Here is a 24,486-nt window from a genome sequence, read left to right on the forward strand (position 1 = left end):
TTTTCTGCACAGATTGTATATCCCTCTGGCACGGTATGTTTTACTTACTAACACTGTTCATTTTGTCTCTCTCTACCGGAAAGCTCCAGGTTGATAAAGATTTTTGTCTGTCTTGTTCATAGCTCTATCCTTCGCACCTAGAGCAGGGCTTAGCACACAGTAGGTCCTCCATAAATATTTACTGAATCAATTCTCTGAGTATTTTGCTGATTGCATGTCCTCTGCGAGGCACTAGCTTTCTTGCACTGTTTAACTGAAAATCTGCTACCATCTTACTGTGTGTGGCTTAAATGTTTTCTCCTCAAAGTTAACTTGATTTTCTCCCACCCACTTCACTTATCCAACGACACTGCAGCTGTTTGTTTGCAGCTGGATTCTGAGCTGCTGGGGAGTGGGGGGTAGGGTCCCAATCCTCACTTGCTGAATGGAGAAAATGAAAGTGAAACTGGACTAGGGGACTACTCCATTAATAATATCCTGCGGGGGGAAAAAAGCAGCAGCTTCAAAGATATTCCGTGGGTATCTAAGATTTAGGTTTACTTACGTTCTTCAATACTTATGCATTTATAGTTAACATATTGCCGGGATGTTTGAGATGCAAAAAAATATACTTTATAGTAATTCATGCCTACCAGGGGTTTAGGAAGCAAGTACCTTTTGGGTATTTTTAAAACACTGCAAAGAAACTTTACCTTTCTTTCAAAGTTAAAGAAAACAGTTGATAAATGTCTACATTTCAAATTTGAACGCATGCATGAACATACACATATAGAGAATGACTAATTTGCTTCCAAAAAGAAACATAAATAAACACCACATGAATAACCCAGTCCTTTTTCCACATGCTACAGCAGCATGTATTCCCACATGCAATTAGGTAGGTGAATTTTGCAAGACCTCGACCCTGCAATGTTATTCTATTCAAAGTTAGTCTTTATAGTGTAAAAGAAGTCATCAATAAATGGTTCAAATGATAAAACTCACAATTTCTGGAAATATAGCTACCTTAACTCCGAACTGAAAGGTTAAAAATTACCATCTATTTTATCAGGTTCAATATACCTTTCAAGAACTGATGGTTGTCAGGATACAAAAGAAAATACCAAATATAGACCATTTCCAAAGGATGCTCTGCTCAAATCCATATCCTATTTAGCTAACAAGGATCACCAATTTTCGAAGGATTAGAATATACAGAGATACGTAGTGTTGAACATATATACAAGCACTTAACACACTCTTTAATAATTCTGTTGCTTTAAACTTCCGAGTGCCCCCACTCCATCACTCTCTATTCCTTTACCCTGCTCTATTTTTTTTTTTTTTTACAACATTCATCTATCTAGCAGTGTATCATAGAACTATTTGCTTTTTTGGTTACTGACTCCCTCTATAAGTTCTCTGAGGCAGGGGTTTCTTTGGTTTAACCACATCACAGTGACTGCCATGTAGCAAGTGCCTGATTAATATTTGTTGAAACAAATCATCACAACAGGCTATATGATCGGTGCTTAAATGTGAGGCATATCCAATGTGCTGGGGGTCAGAGAGGAGGGATGGCTTCTAGGAGAAGGTATTGTCTGGGTACAGTCTTGATATCATCAAAGACTGGAGGAAAGGCGAAAATTAAATCATTTGGAGAGATGTTTAGGTTTCAATCTAGATAGTCTAAAGTCACATTTAATGAAAATAAATGGCTTTTTCAGTCGTAAAAAAATAAATAAATAAACTTTCAAGTTTATAGAGGATTGCTAGGTTCTCAGGGAAGTCCTAAGATGCACACCTTGAGTAAGATGCTTACCTCCTGCACTGCCTGCAGCATCCCTATGGGCCTCACCTAGTGGCTTTTGGTATCAGTTAGGTGGAGGAAGGGCGCCACATACCCTGGTTTGCAGGACCAGTGAATGAGTCTGATAACCAAGACATTTCCACTTAGCATCAGGGCCACTACTCCTAGGACTGTGTACAATGTCACATGAGAAAGGAGAAGAGACGAGTGCCCTCACTTCAGTGGGGTGTAGCATGACCATGGAACACTAATTATCATTCAAGACAACCCTGGGCACGGGAAGAATGAACTGACTCAGCTTGGAGAGATTCCAGCTACAAACGAAACCCAACCCCTTCAGGTACAGCGGCAGCTCTCCTCTTAAACAGGTGTCTCAAAGACACTCTGCCACCTCTCGTTTCTATTCCTTTCCTACGAGCATGGAATTTACCTGTAAACCCCGACCCCCCCCACCCCGAAAAGCTGGGCTTGCCATCCTGGCAGACCTCACGTGCAGTCTGGCAAGATGTTCATGGTTTCACAAGGGTCGGCACGAGGCAGCTCCAAGCCCTTGCTGTGCATCCTGCAAAGTGCTTTAACGGGGAGGAAGCTGAGGACACAAGGTGCCCTTATCCGGGAACAAGGCAAGGAGCTGGTGTGGACTTCATGACCAAGGCTCGACCTCACGGTCTTTGAAAATCTCTCTGAGGGAGGTAACTGACCAGAGCATGCGCAACCGGGGCGGGGGCAGGGGTTCCATCACCGACAGAACACAGAAAGGGACAGCTAAGTGCCAGTCAGCCTCACACCTGAACGGGCAACCAGAGAATTGTCCATCTGTACAGGGACTGGACATCCCTTCTCCACCCACCACCCTCATGTCCGTCATCTCCTGCAACAGTTTCCTCTGCCTTCTGGTCTGCTCCTCCCTGTTTCCCTCAAACCCTTTCCTCCTCACTCCAAGTGCTCTGGCAGTGTACCCCCTGACCCAGCACTGAGGAAGCCTACCCTCCAGCGCCCCTGCTGCCCGGCCTCCCATGTTGGGGGAGTTGACTGGGCCTACTTGGGGAAGCAACACTGCCCAGCACTTCCTTTCCCTCCGTCCCACCCCAAGGCCAAGGAGCACTCTTCCCCCCTCCCCTGAGTCCTTCCTGTTTCCCAGGCCAGGTCCATCCAGGACACTCAACTGCCAGAGGTCAGAGTGCCACATTCCAGGGCCTTCACAACCTCACGGGGAGGGCTCGGATTCCCACATGGTGGGTAGGGGTGGGGCAGGGAAGCGGGCAGGGACCGAAAAGTTCAGCAGAGGCTGATTCGGCCGCTGTGCCCACTACTCTGACACCAAGGTCAAGGCGTGGGGAGGGCAACGGGGGTCCCAAGAGCTCCCTCCAGAGTGGGCAAGAAGAAGCCCCTCGCTCTCTTTGGGCTTGGAAGGAAGAGGCAGGTGCTGTAGAAACTGTAAAATGCATTAAGATAACATGACAAAGTGTTATGGGCCTCGGTCCCTTAATCTGTAAAACTAGAGGCTGACCTAGAGATGCTTTTCTAAGGGCCCTTCCAACTCCATAATTCTCACTCCTGGTACAGCTCTCTGGCCTCAGACATTTCCAGGGTCTGATGTATTTCTGGCTAACAAACAGAATGCCATTCTCACTCAGAAGGCAACCAAACCTCTTTAACCTCCCAAGGCAAAATTCTCCTCTTGCAATATCGGATTCCTCTGTCTCCGACTCAGTGCCTCCCAGATTCTCTTCATGTCTTTCTTGTGATCTCTGTGTCCTTCAGGTTTTAACTCAAACCCTCAAGGCCTGGCTTCTCAAGGGCTTCCCAACTTCCCCTGCTTGTAGAGCCCAAGGAAATCAGAGCCCCAAAAGAAATCAGCCTCCTGGATGTCCATCCCATCCCAGAGATCTAGGGGCCACATTATCATGGGACTTGAAAACTCAGGCCCCACCTGGACCTAAGCGGGTGGGGGGCGCTGGGAGGCATGGTGCCCAGTGTTGAGTCCCTCAAACACAGAAGTTCCACTCCACTGCTGTCAGAAGCTGTGCAGGAATGAAGACCTGGAAGCCCAAAGCAACACTGTGTGAACAGATGAAATACGCCGACTTCAGTCTGGGCTTGGGACCTCCTAACTCCCTCCCAAGACGGTCAAGATGACTTCCTCTCCTGGAGGACGGGGGAGCAGGGCTAGCATCTGACCTACTTGGGACAGGAGTCAGCCTGCTGATCAGCTACCTGATTGATGGGAACAGAATTTGGGAGGGAAGGAAAAAAACATACGGTGCTGAGGAGACCGGGGAGGGGAAATAACAAAAGAGGAACCCACTTAGGGCTGCCATTCATATGATAGACAAAGCATAAATAGCATTCGTTAGCCAGGTTCTGCCTCTATAACATGCTCTGTGGACAAAAACACTCCCACATGGTCAAAATCCACCAACTGTATTTCAACCAAATGTCTATCTTTCCCCTTTTTCGAAACCAACCATCGTTTTTAATAAATCCCTATGAGTAAAGTCTGACGGCAAAGACTAAGTCTGGCAGATAAGATGATAAAAAACGATCCTGCGAAAGGTATCCTGATGTAGAGTCATCTCATTCTAAGCTATCGCTTTTAGTGGGGGGAAAATAACAACCCCCCCCCCAGAATCCCTGATCAATTATCACTTCCTTCCTGTCAAGCCAAGATTCAACACAGAACACTCCCTTTATTCACTAAGACCCAAACACTAGTGAGAGAATATGCATTCTGTGTGGTGAATCATCTGGAACTAACCAGAATTTGGACTTCTTCTCCCCCACGTAGACACTACCATACATAAGAAAATGGTTCAGAGTTCTGCTCAGTACAATCTGTACGTCACCACCACGTGCTGCTCTCCCTGTACTGTTGGGGCTGCTCCACTGCCAGGGCTGATGCTCGCACACGAGCTCAGTGCGGAGCTGCAGCAGCAGTGCTCAGACAGTCCAGAAAAGTGTGCCCCAGGAAAGTGCGTCCTTTCACGAAGATCAGGTTTTATGAATGGCGGCTTCAATGTGGGTGAGACAGACAGAGACAGAGGGATGGCAATCATACACACCTGTTTTTTTTTGTTTTGTTTTGTTTTGGTTTTTTTTGCGGTACGCGGGCATTTCACTGTTGTGACCTCTCCCATTGCGGAGCACAAGCTCCGGATGCGCAGGCTCAGCGGCCATGGCTCACGGGCCCAGCCGCTCCGCGGCATGTGGGATCCTCCCAGACCGGGGCACGAACCCGCGTCCCCTATATCGGCAGACGGACTATCAACCACTGCGCCACCAGGGAAACCCCACACCATAGTTCATAAAACTATGAATCCTGATGACCCAACTGTGAAATAATCTTGCCACACAAGAAACATACTGCAGGCATTTACATTGAAATAAATTTACTATTTTTTTTAAGTTGGATACCGGGGAGGGTTTAACAGTTGAAAAAAAAATTCTGGAATACACTGAGACATTAAAAAAAAGGGAGAGGCTTCCCTGGTGGCGCAGTGGTTGGGAGTCCACCTGCCGATGCAGGGGACACGGGTTCATGCCCCAGTCCGGGAAGATCCCACATGCCGCGGAGCGGCTGGGCCCGTGAGCCGTGGCCGCTGAGCCTGCGCGTCCGGAGCCTGTGCTCCGCAACGGGAAAGGTCACAACAGTGAGAGGCCCGCGTACAGCCAAGAAAAAAAAGGGGGGGGTGGGGGGGGGGACCGTTATTAAAAATGACAACAGACAACAGAAATGACATTTAAAAAGTCTGTTTAAAGCTCTTCCAATTTCTCCATAAGGAAAAAGGACTGTTGGAATCTTTTTGCATAAATCGTTTTTTGAATCAATAAATATTTTTAGAATGAAAAGATGCACTTACAAACCACTGACAAAGAACTTCAGGATCATGTTCTTGTCACCTTTATGGATATGACCGGTTTTTGAAACCATCTTTTCCAAATTGTAATCTCCAGGTCCTGGGTCAAAAACTGTTGTCCTGTGATCACCGTCCCTACTAGCACAAGGATATATATTCTTTAGTCCCTGCCACAGGACACACTATCAGCATGAACTTTGAAAACCAACTTTTTTAACTTAAAAAACAAGAACTCACCTCTTTCTGTCAGAGCTGTGATCTTCATCCTGAGGACAGCCCAGACACCTCATCAAAGACGAGTGGCAGTGACCTTTCCCCCACCATCTCATCGAGACCATTTGGGAACCATTTGTTCCTCTCATAGTACATGATGAGCAGGAACTCTGAGAGCAGCCCTCAATTCAATACCCCAACAATAAGACAGAAACACTCATATTAGGTGGCAACAGCCTAGGGGGAAAATCATAAACAAAATCTCCTTAAAAGCACCTTCCAGGCATCAGTGTGATGTAAGGTACAGAAAAATGTCCCATGATTTACTTATTAACTGAAAACATTATTTACTGAACAACTGCCACTTGCATGGCTCCGTGCTAGGTGCTGAGTGGGCTACATAGAGGTAAGAACCTAATCAATGAAAGAGCACCTTGCTACCCATCTCCACCTTAAAAGCAAACATAAGTTAGAATGTAGAGTGAACCCATAAAGGAAGAGCAGAGCCTTGTTTTAATACAGCCATCAAATACGCTGGAGTTTGAAATCTTCCAATGACAATGCTTTCTGGAAATAAATCACCTGATTAAGCTACTTTACCCTTTCAAAATTACCTTGCGAGTCAGTAAACATGAATCAAACTTCAACGTACTGAGCGTGTTAGGTCTGATGAACATATCATAGGTATATGGTTACTGAAAATGAATTTGGAACATTCTACTACTCTATCCCCAACCAGAGGATCAATGTCTCCATGCCTACAATGCTTTGTTGCAACCAAACATTACTACTTTTATTTTATGGTAAGAGATGAGGAAATCATTCTTCCTCTTTCTGAATGCTAAAACTATTCAATAAAATATTTAATGAGCACCTATTATGTATAAACCACCGCGTTTAATGCCGATGATACAATGACAACTACCATTCAGTATGTGCTTACTATATATGTCACTCTTCAAGTGCTTTACACAAATGAGTCTACTTAGTTGTTCCTCATAACAACCCTATGGATTCCTCGTAACAATCCTATTTTACCGATGGAAACTGTGCACAGAGGTCAAGTAGCTTGGCCAGGGTAACACATCAGGCAAGCCCCTAGGCGGGACTATGAACTGACCTCAAAGCCAGAACTCCCTCTAGTATACAATACTGCCTCTCATTAATAAAACATGGTTTCTCCTTAAGGAACTTATTATCTAAATTTCTCCCGAGGAAGTTATTTCCTCCAGGCACTGTTTAAGACTGCATCCCTAAAGCTCCCTGACAAATGCAATGCTAGCCCTTTCAGGCGGGTAAAATGCCCCAAGTCTAGGGTGATTCACAGTCTGGAGAGCAAGCAACAGGGCCAAGGAGGCGGGGCCAGAACAGGGAGCGAGGCCAGTGCCACCAGAGAAGGCAGGCAAGTTGCCCCAGGATGAGGAGGGCTGTGGTCGGGCTGGCTGGGCAGCGTCCCCAAGTTCCTGACAGCAGAGAGCACCTGTGTGCAAGGCTGGGGGTGGATCCAGGGCAGCAGCTGGATGTGAGCCTTCCTGAACCCACATGGGTGGATGAAAGGGAAAAGGATTCAGAACGTGCACGGAGGGAATCAGTGACCAATCCACAAAGAGACAAAAGACTCAGGAAGAGCTCAGGGGCTCTGGAGCTACCGCCCTTGCTCTCTCTGGGTGATATATACACAGAGACATACACACAGAGCCATAAAGCCCCACATCCCACCACTCCTGCCCCAAATGCTGTATGTGTCTAGTATTTACACAACCGTCTTTTCCCAAGATGCTTAATGTTCTTACTTTAAAAAAAAAAAAAAATCAAGTTACATGGCAGGTCAGGAAGTTAGTTATTTCACTACAAGTACAGAAAGAAAGGGAACAGAGTGGCTATGACTGGTGCATTGGGGGAGACTTTCGAGACACCCACCCAACGAGATCCAGACACTGAGCTTCGCCCCTTGGAAGCACCAACTCTGAGAGGTAAAAGCGTGAAGCAGTTATAAACAGACCTATCCATAAACAAATATATCCAGTGTTTACCCCTGACGAGAACACCTGAGTCTACAACCTCCCTCAAAGTCTATTTATGACTTCTCCCACAGTCTCACATGGCAATAGCCAGAAATAAACCCAGGGCTCTCAAACCCAAACCTGTCCTCCTCCCACACATCCAAGCTGGCCAAGCTCCAGGGCTCTGTGAGCAAAGAAACGCAGCCCAGCTCACGCACTGCTGGAACATTCCTCTGAACACAGAAGCTTACTCTCTACCATATGACGACAAGGAGCACACACGTCAATTTCATTATCCACTGATTTACATTTGTAATCATACAGTTAGAAAGCTTCTGAAAACACAAGCAGTTTTGGCTGATAATAATGATCAACTGATTAATGATTAACTGTTTAGCCCTGGAGGCAATCTATTGATTCACACCTTCAAATAAAGTTCTATAAATTGGTTAGGACAGGAGCTACCTGGCCCCCTCCCCTGTCCCAAACCTCTCCCCCAAGAGTAGTCAGCCTTCCCACACCTCTTTATATTCATCCTGGAGACACGATTTCAGCACACATATTCTGGTGGTCGCAGCAGACGTCAAGTATTTGCTTATTATTGTTGAATGTAAATATCTATTAAACTTCGTGCTCTAGTTTTTAAAAAAATTTTACACACTTGTTGACTTTAGTTAATGTTATTGTCCCATGATATAACTAGAATTCCACAAATATCCAAGGTTAAACTATTAAATTTGATGTGATTTCACCTTCAAATTACTTTTTCAGTACAAAGTGTACTCTTTTATTTTAAATCAATATGACCATACAAAAAGTATTTGTTAAATTCTAGTTGTGCACATGCATTGCTTTGCTATATGTTGTGGCTTAAAGAAGACTGAACAGGTACTCTCCCCAACTAACAAGCAGTCAGGTAAATGTCCAGTGCTTTCTGGATTGAAATATGTTGACTGGTATATATCAAGCATGATTTACAAATTTTCAAAAATTTGTAATTCAGAAACTGTAATTTAATATTAAAGAAGTAATCCAATTTTTGTCTTCCTTTTGATGATCTAAGAAGCACTTAAAATTTATATAAAATATATCTGAAGCCTGGTGATTTGATTCTGCATACTGCTTGCACAACTGAAAATTTGTATTTTTAAATTTAAAAAATTACAGAAATGAATCTGAAGTATTATGACAGGTGTTACCTCTACCTTTCGAATGTGAAACCAGTATCTGAGTTGCAAAAACTATTTATTAATATTATATCATCAGTTATAATACAAGGAAAAAAAAGTCTGTTTCCCTGATAGAATTTCAACAAACTTAATTGAGAAAATGATCCAAGATTTTTGAAGTGTTTTATGTGTGCCTTGCTGGATAACTTCTAGTACCTCTGGTAGAAGTGGACAACTATTTCAAATCCTCAGATAAAATCGTCAGTAACAAGAGCCTATGTCACATGCAGGCAAAGCACAAAGGCTGCAAATTCATCTTGGAGTAAATATCTAGTCCCTACTTAGGGCATAGTTAATTATATCCATTTTTCATACTAAATAAACATTTGTAATCCAATAATGCACTACCAAAAAAGCAACAGAATTAAAATGTCTCTACCCAGTGGGCTGGTTATTTGCACAAAACCAAGTCATTACTAAACGTTACAGAGCTTCAGTGTCCTCAGAGGCAGCACAGTCCTGGTGGCAGCAAGGATCTAAGACAGAAAAATGAAGGGCCACGGTCCTCATGCCACAAGCCTGAGACAACAAAGGACCGGACGCACAGGGAGCAAGTGGTCAGATCCTTAGTAAGGGGACAGGAGGCAATCGTGGTCATCTGCTTGGAGAGCCTAGGCACTCATGAAAACAAATTAAGACTACAAAGAATTTTCCGTTAAATTCACCTTGAATGACTATTTTTTTTTCCTTCTTGCCTTTTATATAGTCCTGAAAAAAAGGGGGAAAAGGAAGTGAAGAAGAAAGCTGTAGTCAGTGTATCTGATTAATCTGCTGTCACTGTAATAATAGGGTCTATACAGCAACATAGGAAGACATACTTGCTATAATTTTAAGTAGAAACAAGCAAAACATAATTTGTGTGATAAACAGACATAGAGAACAAATGTATGGATACCAAGGGAGAAAGGGGCAGGGTGGAGGAACTGGGAGACTGGGATTGATACATATACATTATTGATACTATGTATAAAATAGACGACTGATGGGAACATGCTGTATAGCACAGGGAACTCCACCTAGTACACTGTGGTGTCCTAAATGGGAGGAAAGTCTGTATGGGAGGGGATATCTGTATGTGTACAGCTGATTCACTTTGTTGTGCAATAGAAACTAACACAACATTGTAAAGCAACCATACTCCAATAAAAATTTTAAAAAAGATGTGTGATTAAAAAATTATGTCTATAGAAGAATACCAGACTGGGTTTTAAGTGGAAAGAAGCAAGATATAAGATGTGTGATAAAATATATATAGAGAGAGAGGAATATACCCTAGACAGGGTATACATATAAAACCACACAACTAGTTCTTCTATTTGGAATAAGAGCATTTTGGGTCACTGTTTCTCTTCTCTGTTTCCCAACTGTCTAGTAAAGTTATGTTGCCTTTATAATACTTTTCTTAAAAAGAAAGCAAAGGACCTGATATTTGGTCCCAACACACATAGCTTAGTTATGGGAAATAAGATGTTCAAGAAATAAAACTACAGAGAGGAAATTTAGGTAACACCTCTGAGTGATCATTAAAGGGATTTGGGTCTCTTTTTACAAGACAAGACCTTTTCCCACATGTAACTAAGCTCCAAGAATCTCTGAGTATGAAAAGTTCTAGGGAATTTCTGCATCAGTCCTTTTGATGGTCTAACCTTTCTTGACACATGGCAAGGGCAGGCCACCAGCTACCATAAACCTGATGAGGACCTTATTAACTGCAGAAGACACAGGAGCGAGATGCCCACAGCTTTATGTAAGTTGCTAAGGAGTCAATCTACAAATATTTATTTATATAAATTACTTAATAATGGCCACACACAGAATTTCTTTTTTCTGTTGGAATTAACAGAACCTAACAGCTCCAATTAGAAGAAAATGCTATCATCACAGGAGAATGGACATAGAGACTATCAGAACACGAACACTGACCCCATGAGGATTTTTTTTTACATGTTTGCACGTTGCATATGTGAATGTATGTGCACATATAATTTGCAATGTGTGCACAGCTGTCCACTGCAATGACAGTTTTCTACTGTAACAAAAGACAGGAAGAGTCTGTTTCCATTAACACTAAATTACACTCACACTAGCAGCCTGCCCACTGAATGCCGCCAGTCCACTGGCTCCCCTGCAAGGCTTCCCTAGGTCATGGATGACTTAGTCTCTACCCCTCAAAGAGCCCCATCTGCTTGCTTCCTCTAGCACAAATGTGACCTTTTCTCCCCAAGTGCTGTCTCTGGGTCCAGCTATAGGCATGACAGCCGGTGAGAGTCTGGTTCAAGAAACTGATTTCTCTCCAACAGCTCTGTGAGGTTCTTTTCAGGACTCGGAGCTACACAGCTATCTATACAGCTGAAAATGGTACTTGCTGGTTGCACTTCACACCCTCTTCTCTGGTTCTTGCCTTCCAGGAAGTCTACTTTTCAGTTACAAGGACTGTTTACCCTGGCTTATGACCAGAGGGGCACTCCCCTCCTTCAAGTGTGTTTCCTAGTCCTCTGCCTCCATTCATTTATTTTAATAAAGACTGAGGGTAAATGTGTCATTCTAGCATCAAGAACAGCCCTGGGTCCTTCACCCACCACCTCAAATGAACTCAGGAGCCACAGATTTTGAGAGGCACACATCTCCGATCTGAGCAGCAACCACCGTTAGATCAAATACTCCCCCTGCTGATAATGTGGAAGAGAAGACAACACTCAAGGAGAACAGACTTGCCCCCAGGGTCTGGGAGCGACTTCTAAACTTTCAACAGTAATGAAGCCATATGAAAGTTAAAAAGAATATTTTTAAAGAGTTAGAGGAAAATCAAGTGGACCCTCAAAAAATTACCTTGCTTCGAATCTTCGCTTTTCACTGCCAGCTAAGCATTCTAACTTCACTTAGCAATCAGTTCCAGCTTGCCCTCCTCCCTGTTCCACCACTGTATAACAACCAGTGGTGAAGAACAAAAGGCTCTAAAGTGAGTTACTGGAAAGCCACCAATTCATGACACCCGCATTCTGAACAATTACCATCAGGCTGTGAGATGAAAATCTTAAAAGGCAGGAAAGTTGAAGGGACACGCCACAGCAGAGACATCAAAATTAAACCTGCCCTCAGAGAATGGAGCTCTCTGGGCACATTCACTAAAGTGATAAAAGGGTTTGGGGGCCCGAGCTTATACCCAAGATAATTCTGTATATATGTTGTCTAGGACCCTGTATACTTTATCTCGGCCAAACCTCTCTTCTCTCCCAGTTGAAAAGCTTAGTGCCAAATGTATCACCCAAAGGTTATAATTTGCTGTTGTATCCTTAAGTGTCTCCTGTTGCACTGTCTGAATTTACAAACCACTTTCAGACCTTTAGAAAAGTAAACAAACAAACAATGAGTTCATGGCTAGCGCTGAAGGAAAAAACAACTCCACACTGCTCAATAACAAGTTGGGACTCCAGCCATTAGTCATCAAGAATTCCTCAGTCCCTGAAGTCATAGGGTTTGGAGTAAATCCAAATGGGATTCTGCTTTTTTAAATTCCTTATATTGCATTCCTACGGACTTCCTGTGCAAACCACTGTGAGGCATTTTTATTATTCACAGTCACACACTTCCACCCTCATGTTGTTGGCTTAGGAGTTCCTTCCTCAAAGAAGCTGTACAGTTAAATTCCTGAGGACATGTGCAGATCACCTGGGGCAGTAAACAGGCTGTGTCATGCACTGGCACAGCTCACAGACTAAGTGTTCAATACATGTTTGTTAAATTAAACTCCCTCCTCATTCGTCAACATCCACGTCTTAGACGCAATCCTGGATTCGCTGAGAAATTGGAAGTCTGTTTTATCATCATCAATTATTCGTATGGTCACCTGAACTGTGTCTATAAAGTAATTCATAATTGTTTATCAGTTGTTTACAAGCAGCTGATCACCATAGCATCTCAACTGCTCCACGCACAAGATCCCTGGCGGTAAGAAGGTTATAAGCAGCCACCCATGAGGAAAATTCTTACAAGCGGATGAAGGTTTGGTGAATGAAAGACGACACCTTTATGACAAACTGGCAAGAAGAAAAGTCCCCACAAATAAAAATTACTTTAAAGTATTTGCCAAAATAAATACAGCTGAAACTAACCCCTCGTAGCAAACTTAAAAAAATAAATTCTAAGAATGATTTGGGGGAAGAGGGGAAGGAGAGGACATGGGACAGTTTCAAGCTGCCTTCCGCCAATAATATGACTTCCCCCTGGGAGTCTCTTTACAGGTAAGTGTCATCTATTTCAGTTTCCACAATACAGACCAAATAGTTCAGATAGAAAAGTTTCTACAGAATATCTTGGATGACCTTGAGTCTAGATTTAGTCAACAAATGCTCATTGAGTTCTTCCTGTGTGCCAAGCGCTAGAATAACACACAATCCTGGCACTCAAGGGGATCAAAATGAGGCCGGGAGACAGAAATTGAACTCTAACAGTGTGAAAAGTGCTATAACAAGGGAAGGAGAAAGTGCTATTTACAGGCCCTGGGCAGGGGAGAAGGGCTGGGAGGATGGCATTATTTTTTCCTGGGCAGGGCAGGAAGGCTTCACAAAAGAAGCAGCATGAAATGGTAGAGGCTGAGGATAAGAACACATTTTGAAGGATGTTAAGATAACTCTGGGGAATCCGAAAGCCGAAACCACATCAATTTTCCAGTGGCTGCTTTGCCTCCACACCTTTGGCGGCAATATATATTAGGAAGTGTGTGTCCAACATACCTCCTAATTTCCTGAGTTCTCAAAGGGTCCCTGTCCAAGATAAACTTGAAATAAACTATAGCCAGGTACTGAATTTAGGAGTCTAATTTTCCTTTACCTGTGGGCTTTTAGTAATCACATGCAAATTACTAAGGCTCTACGGGAAGTTAAATGCTAATTATACTGATTATTTTTTTTAAAAAAGTAAAGTTGGCATCATTATGCATATGACAAGAAAAAAAGAGCTCACTGTTCCTTCTTTCCTGGTACTCATCCTTCATGGTTTCTCTCTTGGTAGCTCTTGATACTTTCTACTCTTCCATTCTCTCAAGAAATAGTATCACCCAGGCATTTCTGACGCAAAGGTACATGCTCACACAGTCACACACAGTTTAAAAAATATAATACATGGACTATTGTCAGTGCCAAATGCAGCTGTAATTATATATTTCTTTTGGACGTGTTTTATGTTATTAAAGCATGTAAATACTTTATCTCCCTCAAGTTTTCCAGAACTCTATTGGCAGAGAGTCTTTTTCCTTTCTCTTTCCAAAGCATCGAATACAATTTCCTGAAGAGATAGTCAAACTTGGTTTCTGAGGGCTCACCTTTTCCCAGCGTAGCCTTTGGAAATATAATTTCATCTCCTTCCAACAAAACACACCTCTGGCTTCCTTTATCTCCGTTTTTTTTTCCCCTACAGAGGTGTTCCATTTCTTACCCTAAATTTCTGCTTTTCCTTCCTGCACCTAAACTTGCTGTGTAAGGCCAGAAACTATGTTTAGTGATAATCTACTATAAATCACCCCACATTGCCTTAAGGATAATAAAACTTTTGTCCCAATCACCGAGAAATGAAGTCAGTCATTTTCCTGAGCTCCACTTGTCCACAGATAGCTATCCCAATTAACCAGGCCGTTTAAAAGCCAAAGCATTTTAATTAAAATTGTTTTTTTAATGTCATAAAACAATGCACCATCTTTATTTATTAAGAAGTCATTTTCAGTTTGCTGATCTACAAAGTAGATAATACACTTAATTTGCTTGAAGCATGGAAGCTCTTCTCAGCATATCCATAATACAGTGTAAAGTATTCTTTGTGTTGTGCCCTTAGCAACTGAACACACACACACGTGCACACATACTACATCCAAAGGCATACAGGAGTTATCACAACTTCCTGTCTCTCAAAGTCACGCCTGTAACTGGACCAGGGGCCAGTTGCTGATGCTGCGGGTGTATTTTACCATCCTGGGCACACCTTTTTAAGCCAGCAGGTCTACCACAACTTTGTAAAGAGCCTTGTTTTATAAAGTTTTATCACTTTCTGATCCACAGCATCATATTCCACAGTGTCAAATGAGTTTTATGTACTAGCAAACATTGCTCCCCCTCCAAACATTGCTACAGACTCCTCTGCCAGTCTGTTAGCACAGACACCATCATTGGAAGGGTCCTCACCAAGGAAGTGACACTTGGTACCAACTTCTCTTAATAGTTGGATTATGTACAGAGAGCTGCATGCAGCCATGCTGGGGAGGGTGTGGAGGCATATGGGAAGATGCTGGAACGCATGCCTTTCCAATGGCTTTCAGGGCACGTGAGAGCCAGCCGCACTGGGTCGTGGCAGGGATTCACCAGGAAAGGAGGAGGGCCAAACCACGGCACAAAGACCGAGGCATGGGAGATACAAAATGGACCTTCTAGAACACTCTCACGGCAGCAAATGCACACTGAACGCTCCGGCTGCTTCCCAGAGAGAAGTGATGGGCCCCAGGCATTCAGAGTTCTCTTCCTGTCCCCAACAATTTAAAAGTTCTTAAGCTAATATGCACCAACCAAGCAGGAAGAAAACCAAGAAAGACCTATTGTTACAGCAAAGAAGAGTAAAGCAGAAGCTCTTTAGGCAAAAGCTCCCATTAGTAAATGAATACCCCGCACCCCTCAATGGCTATTTCAGACGCCACCACCACTAGCTAGCTATCTAGAAATCTACCCTGGGAGAGGAGACGACCTGGAACAGGATTTAAGTTTTAATATTATCTTTTTTCTTTTTTTTCTTTTTTTTTTTATTTGCGGTACGCGGGCCTCTCACCGTTGTGGCCTCTCCCGTTGCGGAGCACAGGCTCCGGACGCGCAGGCTCAGCGGCCATGGCTCACGGGCCTAGCGGAGCGGCATGTGGGATCTTCCCGGACTGGGGCACGAACCCGTGTCCCCTGCATCGGCAGGCGGACTCTCAACCACTGTGCCACCAAGGAAGCCCATATCATCTTTAAAAAAGAAAAAAGAAGGAAAGACAGAGCAAGCCATAGTACTCCACTAGAAGTATTTTCCATTTAACAATATAAAATGTCTACCCAGTTATTAATAAACTTACAGATTAGAGCAAAAATAATGTTTGGGAGCAAAAAGCAAAATGTCATAGAAAACTAAAAATTAAATAAGTTCACTGCTAGGGATTGGTGGCTTAGGTAATTGAAATTGAGAATCATGGAAGAGATCTACATAATAATTAGCTGCTGAGTTTTCTCCTGTCACATACTCCCAAATGGAGTGTTTAGTGTTCAGCAGACTTATTAACGAATAAATGCCCGACTGGAATTAACTAGCACCTCATTCTGGAAGGCTGCTCTTGGCAAAAATGGAATATCCACAAGGCAGAGCAAGCTGATTGCTGGTGCACACTGCGGGCTGGGCTGACCATCGCATTCTTTAGAATCATACGTATTACATCAACTTTCAGAATCACAGGTCCACACCACCTAACAGCACAACACCCTGCCACTGGACAACATGCATAGGAAGGGTGAAGTTTCTAGACCCCAAGAGACAACCTTCCAAGCTTCATGGTTGGCCTGAACCTGAAACATCTTTATTGAAGATCTGCCATCCTGCACACACGCAGAGAGCTTTCTGGTCCCGTGGCTCAGGGATACAGAGGGAAGGGAGCTGTGGTAGCAGCAGGTCCCTCTGCAGAGCCTCATCTGTTTCATCCTCCCAACATAAGGCACCCAAGTGTCCATGTGGCCAGGGCCCCTCCTTTCATGCACGATCACTGCTATGTTTCTTTAAATTCAGCTGCTCCTTAAGGAAACTCCCTGGCAAGTGAAAACAGCAGCAAAGGTAAAAGAATGCTGAGAATTTGGCTGCTGCCTGCAGTATTAGGAAGAACAGCAATTACTCAACTCTCTCTTAGTGTCAGAGGCAGAAATAAGCATGTGAATTTGGGCAAGTTTTGGCCTGTCTTTGCTCAAGCTTCTCCCTTTGTAGTATCTGTCACCTCCCTCCCTCAGTCATAATAACTAATGAAGTAAATGAGAAAATGGAGAAAGAGTGAAGGCAGAAGGTCAGCAAAGACATGGAAGAGAGGCATAAACTCTACCTTGAATCCAGACTAGGCCACAGTTAATAAGGCTTAAAGATCGCTGGCATTCGAAAGATGTTACTAACTTCCCGATAACCATGTTTTGCTGTCTCCATTGCCTCACAATAAACATAACTGCGGGAGAACTCTGGATCTTTTCCTCCAAGCCCTTCCCTCTAGGGCACTTGGCAAAGAGTCATGTAGACACTACCACTTTTTTCTTCTCTGGCTTGCAAACACAAGGTAATATTTGACTCCTGCCCAGCACTTCTAGGTCATAAAAACATTGATCTTATGACTAGAAGGGCCTTACGATATCATCTGGTTCAGTTCCCCTGCCTTTAGGTAGGTAACTATTTAATTCTCTTTTGACAAATTAAGGCAAAGTCAGGTCAAGGGAAGCTGAGGAGGTTTTATTTCAGTAACCGGGCTATTAGGGGATGAAGGAAGATCCGGAAGCCACGGCTATTTTTTTCTCCTTAATCATACTACTCTCATGTACATGAATTTTGCAAAGTTTACTTTTCTGAGCAGCCCTAAATCCTTCCTGCAACAAGTGAGGATCTACATAAATCCATTCATTCTTTTGATGAAAATATGGACATTTATTTGGCCTTTCATTTTAAGGTTGTAGACATGGTAATAAATTTTCCTAAAATTTGTCTGAAACCTAAGAACTCAGTATTTCTGGACAACACACAGCATACCCAATCTTTCTCAAAGCATTTAAAAATCCTTCAAAGACTTTGGCTTTCTGAGATAAAACTGTCTAAAATCTATCCCCTTTTCCTCCCTCAGAATGTAAATGCCCTTGCCTTTAAAAAGGCAAAGCTCCCTACTCTGGAAAGTGAGGGAAGGTTTTCAAGATCTGCATTTGACAAGATTATGGAAAGCCCTGCCTCTGCACAATTATAAACACACACTCTGAGGGGACCAAGCCCACACATCCTGTATGCACGAGTCCTCACACCTCATGGGTCTGAAGTAGTCCAACTAATTCTTAATACTGAAAGTCCAGTTCAGGCCACACTTTCTCAAGACAGTTTTACCTTATTTTGGCAGGTCTTTTGGAGTCTTAAAAAAAGAGGTATCACAAGTCTCCAATTTTGAGATGCCTTTTGTTTTATCACAGTTGTGAACTGTTTTGCTTGTGGCCTTTGGATAAGATAATAAGTTACCTCTTGTAGACCGGGACTTTGCAGGCTCAGGTTTCATTGTGCCCTGCCAGAAATTCCTTTCTGTTTTGAATCTGAGATGTTTGTTTATGGTTTTTTTGTTTTGAAATGCTAAACAAGATAGGCACAGTTTCTAGTTACAGCCTATACGTTTTTTTTTTCTTTTTTTTTTTTAAACCTTGCTATAGCCAGAGTGGCTGATTGCTAAGGACTTCGCTTAAATTTCCAAAGAGCAGACTCTTCAGATTCTCTTCTGAGGAACTTGAAATGTAAAACGACAACACCTTAAAATACAATGAACACTTAATTTTCTTTCTTAAATGTTCATAAAACAAGTGTTCCCAGGATATTTCAAAACGAAGGTGTTCTTTTTGGATGTGACAAACATACTTACACAAAACTCTGAAATTTGGAAGTTTATCTCATCTTGTAGGTTACATGTTTGAATATCAACACTCTTGATGAAGCACTACAATGAAAGGTACTAGAGAGTTTCTGTTTAAAAAAAAATTCAATTTCTACTGTGTGATAATAAGGTCTGGTTTTCAAGAAGAAAATAAAGAGTTTTAAACTACTGATTCCAAGGACTATACCATCATTATGTTTCTTTCTCCTTATTCCATAACAGCCAATATAAAGCATTTGCCTTATGAGTTCTCAGCCCATATTTACTGGATGAACATGATACTTAGTACCAGGTATGAAGGAAAAGTCACAGTTCTGTCTTCCTGAAGTGGGACCACACCTATACTAGGAACCAAAGAGACAAGAACGTCAGGTGTTTTCATTCTAGGCGTTCTTTTCTAGCCTTCCACTGCAGCACAGGCTCTCCAGAGAAACCACAATGCAAATCACAGTAAAGCTGCAGTATTAGTCCACATGAAAGATGGATGGGACACACTGGATCAAAAAAAGCAACGCAGATGCACTCTAGGCTGCGCACCAGCTCCTGCTCATTCCCATGCCTGCCCTGGTCTCTGAGCTGGCAGGCTGGCTGCTGCTTCCTTCTGGAACCTCAGGATCCCAACTTGCCTTGCCTTGGCGATGTTCCGTGGGGTCTCTGATGACTCCAGCCACGTCTGGAAACCCACACAAAACTTCTAACAATAAAATGAAATTTATGAAACCATATCATGAAACCATATGAAACCATATCTTAATATGGATGGCATATGAAACCATATGCCATCCATATTAAGATAGGTCACCTTTAAAAGAATATTTATTTGAAATAGCTCTCCGGAAGTAAGGATTCAAACTGCAAAATAGAGCAGATGTCCACCTTCTCCTGAAGGACTAAAGGGACTGAGAATTACAGTCATACTGGATCAAACCAATGACGGTTTTTTTGGCCCAGAGACCCTGGACTCACGCCCCTCATTCTTAATGTTTCACAGTCCCTTCCTCTCTGACAAACACCAGAGACCATAGTTCTTGGAGTCCCCTGTCGAAGAGATTTAGTTAAGTGTGGTTAATGCACAAAGAAGATTTTTGTTAAACTTATACAGAGAGAAAGTTAACAAAGAAAAAAATGAGAAAGGACAAAAAATAGAATGGAAATTAGAATATTAACTACCTTTTAAAAAATCTATTTGGTACCAGGTACTATTCTGGCCATTACATATATTTTTGTGTGTATATACATGTATATACACAGATATACAACACACATACATGTAATCATATGTATATTTAATATAGGTAATAATTCTCTCCAACCCTAACTGTAATTACTTGATAAAAGCTATTAATATTCCATTTTCACAGATGAGGAAACTGAAGCCCAAAACAATTAAGCAAACTGGTTGTTCACAGCTGAACACAGTTAATTTAAACATAGGTTTGTGTGGGGACTTCCCTGGTGGTCCAGTGGTTAAAAATCCATCTTCCAATGCAAGGGATGCGATTCGATCCCTGGTCGGGGAACTAATATCCCACATGCCGCGGGGCAACTAAGCCTGCGTGTCACAACTACTGAGCTTGTGCACTCTGGAGCCCACGCGCCACAACTAGAGAAAAGTCCACGTGCTGCAACGAAGAGCCCGCAGGCTGCAACGAAAGATCCTGCGTGCTGCAACAAAGAGCCCACGTGCCACAACTAAGACCCAGCGCAGCCAAATAAATAAATAAATATTTAAAAACAACAACAACAACACAGGTTTGTCCGGCCCCAAGGCCTATTTTCTTTTTCCTACAACATCCTGCACAGATGAGTGAGAAGGAGGGAAGAACAGAGACCTCCAGGCCTGGCTTGCTGCTGCTCCCCCCTAAATCCTTCCTGGTAGTCACTGCCGGAGTCAGGGCCCCTCTTGGCTGCCCCCAAGATGCTCAGCACTTCCTATCTCAGGGCTTACCAGCTGTAAGGAACTGTCTTGGGCTACAATGGATTGTCCCAGTTGTCACTATCTACCTTCAGACCACAGCCTCTGTGAAAGCAGGGCCCCTACCCTATTTATTTTGGTTGAAAACTAATTATTAGACTAGCAGGTAACATTATCAGTTCTTATTACATGCCCTACTGCTGCTACATGCTTTACAGGCACTAGCCGTTTGCTACTTCAAGTGTGGTCCTGGGATCAGCAGCACTAGCATCACATGGGAGTTTATTAGAAATGCAGCATCTCAGGCCCCATCTGGACCTACTGCATCAGAACCTGTATGTTTAATGAGATCCCCCAGGTGATTTGTGTGCACACTAACATTTCAAAAGCACAGTTTTGTCTCATTTAATCCTCAGAGAAAACATAGGTGGTACCTATTACTATTAACAGCTGGGAAACTCAGGCTTAGAGAAGATAGGTGCTATCACTAGAGTTCAGCACAAAGACCAGAGCCAAGGCAGCTGCTCAGTAAATATTCATGGAAGAGGATGGCAGGGAAACAGGTAGGGCTAGAAAGAAAACAGAGGAATGGCCTGGTTAAACTCCTGACCTCTGGTTTTGCCTAGCTTGTACCTACTACCAGGACAGGTCAGCTGCAGCAATACAGGCTGTTTCCTTAGCTCCAGCCAGGCCAAATCCTGTGCTGACCAGCAGTATGGACACTTCAGGAGCTAGGAACAAAATCTTCTTCCAGAATAAAATGTGAAGGAAAATGCACATTGCTGATACGTTTGAGTTTAGGCGCTCCTCCTTCCCCAAATGAAATATTAGTCCACAGATAAATGGTTAAATTTACAATTCTTACAACTTAATGCAAAAAATTTCAGATTCCTCCCTCTTTATTTTTACCCGAAATACACAAATTTTGTAGAAATTATTTAGACCAGGTGTAACAAATGGGCATCAGGAGGAAAGGTAGCAAATAGCTTCGGAGGCCTTTAAATAAGTTTTTTAACTCAATGCATTTACGGTGTTGGGGTAGGAGGAGACCTGAACTCAGTAATAATTCGCTTTCTAAGAGCCCAGACTCCTCGCGATCAATTACGGAGGTAGATGAGGATTAAACTGAACAAGACAATGAGCCCATATCAGGTTATTTTACTTATTCTGGTTAGTAGCTTTGCTGTTTACCACGTGCTAGTCATTCTTCTAAGTGCTTCATAGGGATTCCTTCACCGAGTCCTTACAGCAACCCTATTATTAACCCCGCTAAACAGATGAGAAAACTTAGATGCATGGAAGCAGAGCGCAGATTTGACCCCAGAAGCTAAGTTTCTAACAACTACATTCTTGGATCGAGGTATAAGTATTTCTCACAGAGAATTAACTGGGGTTGGGAGAGGGAGATAAGGAATTGAACCCTGTTCACTTAGCAACTGCAGAAGAAAAAGGAATCTCTTTTGATTTTTTTTCATGTGGGCCCAAAGTGAACACTTACCAGCATTTACCTCAAGGGCATTCTTAACTTTAAGTATATTCAACCATCCCTCTGTCCTGTCCGCAAGACCGACGAGGTCTTGTCCAAACACAGGGGTTTTCCATGATTTGATTAGGCTAACTGGCCAGGACAAGTAGCAGAGAGTGGGTGAAATCAGGAGATGCTGATAAACGGACACCTCTCAGTTCACTGCCCACGCTCATCTGCCTAGTGGAACAAGCTAGAACAAAGAGAAAATCACTCCCAAAAGGAAACTTGCCATTTTGAACCACAGCTGGTACAGCGTTAAGAATGCAGCCTCATTCTTAGAGGTTGGGAAACACCTGATATGTATCGCAAAAGCTCTGAGAATGGGTAGGATCCCTTCCCCCACCAAAAGGGAGCTCTGACTCCGAATTTTGAACCTAGTTGGAATTTGAATTCTCCTTTTCAGCTTTGCCACCAGAGCCTGAAGATCATCTCAGATCCTGTGATTCCTAGGACAAATTTTACCCACATACCTCACCAACTAATCATATACAGACCTGAGAAATCAGTTCTACTTGGTTTCAACTTAAGTAGACTTTTGAAGGTCTTGCCTCATTCTTTATCTTGATTAAAAGAGTATCTGGAGGGCTTCCGTGGTGGCGCAATGGTTAAGAATCCGCCTGCCAATGCATGGGACCCGGGTTCGAGCCCTGGTCTGGGAAGATCCCACATGCCGCAGAGCAACTAAGTCAGTGAGCCACAACTACTGAGCCCGTGTGCTGCAACTACCAAAGCCTGCATGCCTAGAGCCCATGCTCTGCAACGAGAGAAGCCACCGCAATAAGCCGCCTGCGCACCACAATGAAGAGTAGCCCCCACTCGCCGCAACTAGAGAGCCCACGCGCAGCAACGAAGACCCAAGGCAGCCAAAAATAAATACATAAAATAAATAAGTTTATTAAAAAAAAAGTATCTGGAGTAGGGCACAGGTCTGAGAGGTCCCCAGGCTTCCCAGCACCCCACCCCGACCCCAGCAGAAGGCCTTGCACAGAGTAGATCAATGAATGAGTGAGTGATTTCTATGCAGAGAGAAGTGAAAGCTTTAAAAATTCAGATGTGGAGAATTCGACCTCTGAGAAGGAAGGCTTTCAATTTGTTATTCATGCATGCTTGGCTAGTCCACTGTTTCTTCCTCAAATAATTAATTGAGCTTTACTGGGGGTTGTCTCCAAAGCCCTCATACTGCCTGCGCCTTGCGGAACACAGTGTTACAGGAACCCTGCTTCACCAAATATATTTACCTTCCAGTCATCTACCATCTCCTACCCAGTGGTATTTACACACTAAAGCGGCACTGCCATCTCTCATGTTAGTGCCATAGCCTGAAAGACGTTAAACACACCCACATTTTTCAGGAATTTCACAATTAATGTCTGGAATGTGTTTTGGATTATTCTTCAAAGGATGACATAGTTGCCCTAAGATGAATTCAATATTTTTCCCTTCTCCCATTTGTCATTCTTTAGTCTTCCCACTCCATTACCTTTTTAGGGTCATCTGTTTTATCTATTTCCCCCCAACTTCAAAATTCTTGTCCCTTGCCTCCCCAAAATGTTCCCTTGTTCATCCAGATCATTGCGTTTTAAGCAAGCCATACCAAACACAGAAACCTGCACGATATCACTAATACCTCCTACGACTGGCTGTAATGCCGGTTGTAATGTAAAGTCTAAGGATTATTCAGACAGTTTTCTTCAAAAATTATTAATAATAAATAATATTATTTATTACAATAAATCAACCTGTATGTTCACCACTGCACTGCCAACAGACTGCTTATAGATTTTCCCGGTCACTGGTAAATACGTGTTAATGGCAGCAAAATCTCCAGACTTGCTATTTTTGCCCTTCTGGTGCTATGCGATTCATCTGTCCTTTGCCAAGTGTTTTATGTGACTGGACTCCTCAACGACAGTGAGGGCTCTGTAAGCTCGACAGTCAAAGTGAAGGTCATGAAGTCCTGTCATTTGTATAAGTGCAGTGAATAGTCTCTCCATGTTTTGTCAATATTTACTTTGGGGAAGAACTAATTATTTCCTTGTTTACTTACACTGGTTCCTCTTCCCATGCCGTATTAACGTGATTTTATAGACCCTCTGCTTGCTTCTGTCCCTGGCATCTAAGAGCTCACTCTACCTAAAGACTTCTGAGATGGAAACTGGAACACCTTCCTCAAAAACAAGGAGCCCTGGTTTTTTAAATTTTTCTAACACCAGTATAGGAGGATTAAGTTTTCCCGTCCCCTCTTCTATTTAATTAGTAAAAATTAAAATCCACGGACTCTTAACTCTAAGTCC

At 43.0% G+C, this 24,486-nt stretch overlaps 1 protein-coding gene across 6 annotated transcripts in view; it reads right to left on the bottom strand.

Moving 5' to 3' along the window:
* The window catches only part of CRIM1 (cysteine rich transmembrane BMP regulator 1), a 208,055-nt gene that overhangs the window by 178,575 nt on the left and 4,994 nt on the right, over positions 1 to 24,486 (bottom strand). The window contains exon 1 of one of the 6 annotated variants that reach the window (XM_079940086.1): positions 5,650 to 11,902. The exons of the other annotated variants lie outside the window; for them this stretch is intronic. The gene's annotated coding sequence lies outside the window, so the exon portion shown is untranslated. Of the gene's footprint in view, positions 1 to 5,649; positions 11,903 to 24,486 lie in introns of those variants that run through there. 6 annotated transcript variants of the gene reach the window in all.

This window comes from Stenella coeruleoalba, assembly GCF_951394435.1.
Source record: "Stenella coeruleoalba genome assembly, chromosome: 13".
Classification (NCBI taxonomy): Eukaryota; Metazoa; Chordata; class Mammalia; order Artiodactyla; family Delphinidae; genus Stenella; species Stenella coeruleoalba.